Source organism: Lytechinus variegatus, chromosome 15 (assembly GCF_018143015.1).
Source record: "Lytechinus variegatus isolate NC3 chromosome 15, Lvar_3.0, whole genome shotgun sequence".
Taxonomy (NCBI): domain Eukaryota; kingdom Metazoa; phylum Echinodermata; class Echinoidea; order Temnopleuroida; family Toxopneustidae; genus Lytechinus; species Lytechinus variegatus.
In genome coordinates this window covers 23,268,579-23,274,352 of record NC_054754.1, presented here as the reverse complement: position 1 = coordinate 23,274,352, position 5,774 = coordinate 23,268,579, and positions in this window count along the sequence as shown.

The window sequence follows — 5,774 nt, the reverse complement described above, 5'->3', positions numbered from 1 at the left end:
TTTTCCAAGTTTTTGTCAATGTATTCCAAAAGTCTGTATACTTCTATTTTGTAGACTAAAGGCCAAGTCATAACAAGTGGAATGCCTCTGGCCGTCTCACCTGCATCACGCGATTCAACATAGCAGCAGTGCTGACTTTGAAAACTACTATAACTCGCACAAGATGTTCAGTGATACTTGTTACTCTTATTTCCACGTTTTATGAACTAGACCAATACACTTACAGAGATAGGATGGTAATTCAACAAATACCCCCAATGTTGCCAAAATTCATTGACCTCACATGACCTTTGACCTTGATCATGTGACCTGAAACTTGCGCAGGATATTCAGTGATACTTGATTACTCTTACATGTATGTCCAAGTTTCAAAAGTCAGATCAATAAACTTGCAAAGTTATGATGGTAATTCAACAGATACCCCATTATGGCCAAAGTTCATTTACCTTTGACCTTGGTCATGTGACCTAAAATGCGCACAGGATGTTCAGTGATTCTTGATTACTCTTATGTCCAAGTTTTATGAACTAGACCAACATACTTTCAAAGTTATGATGGTAATTCAACAAATACCCCCAATTTGGCCAGAGTTCATTGACCCTAAATGACCTTTGACCTTGATCATGTGACCTGAAACTTGCAAAGAATGTTCAGTGATACTTGATTACTATTATGTCCAAGTTTCATGAATCAGATCCAAAAACTTTTAAAGTTTTCATGGTAATTCATTAGATACCCCAAATCGGCCAAAGTTCATTGACCCTAAACGACCTTGGTCATGTGACGTGAAACTCATGCAGGATGTTTGGTGATACTTGGTCAACCTTATGTCCAAGTTTAATGACCTAGGTCCATATATTTTCTAAGTTATGATGACATTTCAAAAACTTAACCTCAGGTTAAGATTTTGATGTTGATTTCCCCAACATCGTCTAAGTTCATTGATGCTAAATGACCTTTGACCTTGGTCATGTGACATGAAACTCTCATAGGATGTTCAGTAATACTTGATTAACCTTATGGCCAAGTTTCATGAACTAGGTCCATATACTTTCTAAGTAATGATGTCATTTCAAAAACTTAACCTCAGGTTAAGATTTGATGTTGACGCCGCCGCCGTCGCCGTCGGAAAAGCGGAGCCTATAGTCTCACTCTGCTATGCAGGTGAGACAAAAATGAATTGTTTTCCATTCCCGCTTTTTGTGAAAGCGGAATAACCAATTTTACGATAACACACCCGTCGTTCATACCAACAAAATGGCGATTCTTTAAAGTCAGATCTTCATGAAAAAAAAACCCAGATCTCTTTAGATAATTTTAAAAAATAGTTCGTGCTAACTTAAACTTGTCCGAAATGATATGTTGCCAAACGACAATGCACACACCGCGTCTGTAATATCATATCTAAGTTTTTACTGTACAAATCATTTAAGAAAATCTTAGCTACGTGAAATGAAATAATATTGGCTGATTTAATCATTTTTAGCAAAAATAACAAATTTAACTTACAAAGCACCTATTGGAAAAATGATAGATTTGCCACATATCACGAATTCATGCGGAAATAATGAATTTGTGATATGTTGCCAAATTTTGCATTTACAATGCGTAATTTGTAAGTATTTTGAACTTATTTTGCTTTTAAAATATTAGATCTAACGTCATTATTCCAAATAAAATATGAGATTTACATTTACCCATTAAGAAAAACGCTACGACATATTTATTTCACAAGTGACAATTTTTACTACTGGTTTGTCAACGGTTATATTTGGCAACATCAATAAATCATTTCGTGATATGTTGCTGTTTTATATTTTTTTAAGATACATTTTTATTATGATTACTTGATTAAAATTAACTGACCTAGAAACAAATACATATTATTTTGAATTTTATAATAAACAAGCTGTCGAAAAAATGTATTACTTGCAGAAATAAAAATCAGAAAAAAAATCTGCATTATTTGTGCGCTGGAAATCAACTGCGAATTTCAAGTCTGCACAAAATTTGAGCTGAAAATAGATTTAACATTTTGTGCAATACTTTGTGCTCGATATCCAAACAATTCGTGGAATAGTCTTGCGTTCGAAATCAAGAATTCATTTCATGATATCAAGAATTCTATTTTAAGCTATCAAGAAATAAATTCTTGATATAAAAAATGGTTTGTGTACTTAAGCAATGGTAATTCTTGATATCAAGAATTTGAATTCTTGATATCAAGAAATTAATTCTTGATATCAAGATATCGAATTTATTATCAAGAAATAGGCTTAAATGTTAAAACACCTTGCCATGAGTCCGCGCGGCTTCGTGTCTAAAGACGAAGTGCCTCCTCGGCCGGATAAGCAAAAGAACATTATTAAAACATTAAAAGACATTAACACATGATATTTTTACCAAGACACCATTTAATTATGGCAGTGAGTCCAAACTTCGCGCGTGTCCAAACTTCGCGGACGGTCATTATCTCCAAAACTAGCCAATATCCTTAAAATCTGTCATTAATGTGAAAAGCGACCTAAAATTACCCTTCGCTGAAAGTTTCTTTAGGATTAGTCCAGTAGTCATGAAAATATTGGCAAAAGATCGGCAAATTTGTCACCCGTAGCGCCCGTTTTGAAGAAAGCAACAAGCATCACGATATCACCATTTTACAAGCAGAAATCATAAAAAATGTGAGTTAAATGTGGTACTAACCGATTCCATAGCATTTTGCCATCAATCTGATATAAATATTTCACTTTTTGAGCTTGAGTCTTTGTTTAAATCTCCACAAAAGCTTTGGTGCGCGAAGTTAGGTCACACTTTTTCTGAACGGTTTTCCAGCACAGCCCGCATTCGCCGATCGGAATAGAATTTTGAGATCGCGATACCGGCGAAACCCCGTGACCTACTTTACATTTTCGTCCATGATTTTATAGTTTACAATCTTGCCGTCAATGTGGTAACTATTTCTTGAATTGGTTTTGTATAAATTATGAATAATTTGTGGACAAAATTAAGCCTGATGAATATTTTTGAAAAGTGCGCGAAGTTTGGACACCCCATCATACAGTAATATCTTTGCCATATATATTATAATACTTCATTTCTCGAACTTATATAGCTCTATCACAATCCAATGTTGGTTAGCTTTCCACTTTTTCTTCACTTCAAGTGTCTGATATTATCTGAAAACAATCTGTTTCTCTCCTAGCCATTTGGCCCATATTCCTAAAGCATTGATAATCATGCCGAAAGTAAACTTACCTATTACTGCAGGCTTTCAGATAGTGCAGACTGAGGCATCATAATGGGCCCAGATGGATGTTTCATAAAGCTGTTCGTAAGTTAAGAGACACTTTCCGAACGACATGTGTCTCTTTCTAGTTGTAATAAGTGATAGGCACCAAATTTCAAATCAATGTTGAATTTTATTTTAAGAAATGGTCACCAGGTTTTCGTAAATTCATCCTATCTCACCAACATCTTTGTGAAACACCCACCTTGACAGGTTTCACAAAACCATTAGGTATCGTCCCTATACGAAACGAGAACCGGGCAGTTCAACACCAACGCGTCAGTGTCTACCAAAATAATACAATCCGTCAAGAAACTAGAATTATCCAAATATCTTCAACCAGAATATATCTAAATCCGTTTTATTTTTTTAATCTCACAACGTCACTGAACTGAACTATCGAGACTCGAATGATCCATGGGATCTAGCTAACTACTAGTATACCTACATATTTATCAAATTAATATTACCAAAAAACACAAAAGTTTAGTTTTAAACCAGGGGCGGAAATCTCTATAGTCCAGGATAGAAGAGGCATAACCTTGTTTTTTATATATACAATATTTTTTTTATGGTTTCTTGTCAATTCGAGGGTGCTAATTACGGATCTGAATGATGCCACTCGTGTAACCTTAAGCATTTTCCGCAAATAGGCAAAATCCAATATGGCCGCCAAAATATGAAAATCATAAAATTTTCCTCACATTGGCTATGAAATGCATGAAATTGTGTGGCAGGAGTGAAATATGACCAAATATTTATTTTCCTGATATTCAAAATGGCTACAATAGGCCCTTGTATATATGTACAACATGAATATGGAAAACTTATTTTCACAAAGAAGACCTCTAAAATGAAAAAAAAATTGCGTTGTATGAACGAAGTAATAATGAAAATTATCATTACTAACGAGATATATAATTTATTATGTCATAAATGGAAACATTGCTGCATTTTGATATCTACAATAGCCGCCACTGGCCCAAACAGTATTGCGTACAACGACAATGGGGGCCAAAGAATTCACGAGATTGATCACTAACATGCGTATATATATGATAAATTAATGGGATACCGTATAAAAACATTTTCCAACGTAATATATCATTCGGGTTTCAAGTTTGTATTAAATACTGTATTTTGACTTTCAAAAAGGCCGCCATATAGGCATTAACAGTATTATGTACAATAGGCACCATAAATGCTCGTAATAGTGATCTATGAGTAAAACAGTGTCTGAAAGCACAATTCATATTAAGATATGTTATATATAAGAATAATTGTAGAAGAATTGTGAAAGCAGTTACATTAATCTATTAGTTATTTCCTCTTTAAGAATAGCCTAGAATGATCAAGTACATTCCACAGCATGTTTGTAAAGAACTTTCCAGAATGTCTTTTTATTATGCAGGCCTTGCCTATTTAAAGGCCAAGGAGTTTTATTGTTGAATAGGGAAAAGCCAAACAATAGAATTGTATTGGTAGTGGAAATGAATAGGCTTAGGTATTTTGTTTACCCATGTTGATTTCAATGAGGTCATTCAAGAATGTTTTAGAAATAAAGAAGCTTCCAGAAGAGTGAATTCTAGAAGCTTGTAGATTAGTTGAAATTTGAGAATGATCTAGAACACTTGTAATTAGTATAAAGCTGCAGATTTTTCAAGATGATCATCACATCATATGAGAGCAGGAGATCACATCACATCATATGAGATCACTTCACCAGATCAGATCAGAGCAGTTTATGCCCACCATCAATGAACTGTTTGCAGTTATTTTGAGAGAGAAATTATCAGTTCTCATCAACAACATCAACCTGTTCAATGAACACGTTTCAACCCATGGATTGCTGAAATTAACTGTTAATCATCATCAACATCGTCTTCACGGACATTTCAACTCGTTACAGTGACTTTTATTATTCATCGAACTTCAACATCAGTTTCATCATCGCCATCATCAATAAGGAATCTTCCCAGCCTACCTGGAATATATATATATTGGACTATAACAGTGAACTATAACCCTGGATTGTACATCGGAGACTTCAAAGAGATTTATGTAAGATCATTATTTGTTTTATTTATGTATAATTATTTCCTGTAATAAAAAAAGAGGAAATTAAACTTTATGCATCAATTTCTTGATTGTTATTTGTTGCAGTATCGTAACAGATATAATCATTTATTCTGCCAGTTAGGTGATAAATACTGTTATTAATTGGAAAGTCAAAATGGCCGGCTACAGTCCCTTATACGGTATGTTGTTCTGCTCACTTTGCCTGACGTTTTCCTACCTTCCATGCTGGTACAGTGTAGATCAGTCTATCAACTTCCAAGATCTAGAGACTAGACTAGATCTAAAATATATGTAGATCTAGGACTGGTTCTGTATACGGACTAGACATACTAAACCAAGGCAAATAAGCTAATATTGATCTCATGGGTCTAACCCAATTAAACATAAAGCCTTTACCAGTTCGAAGTTA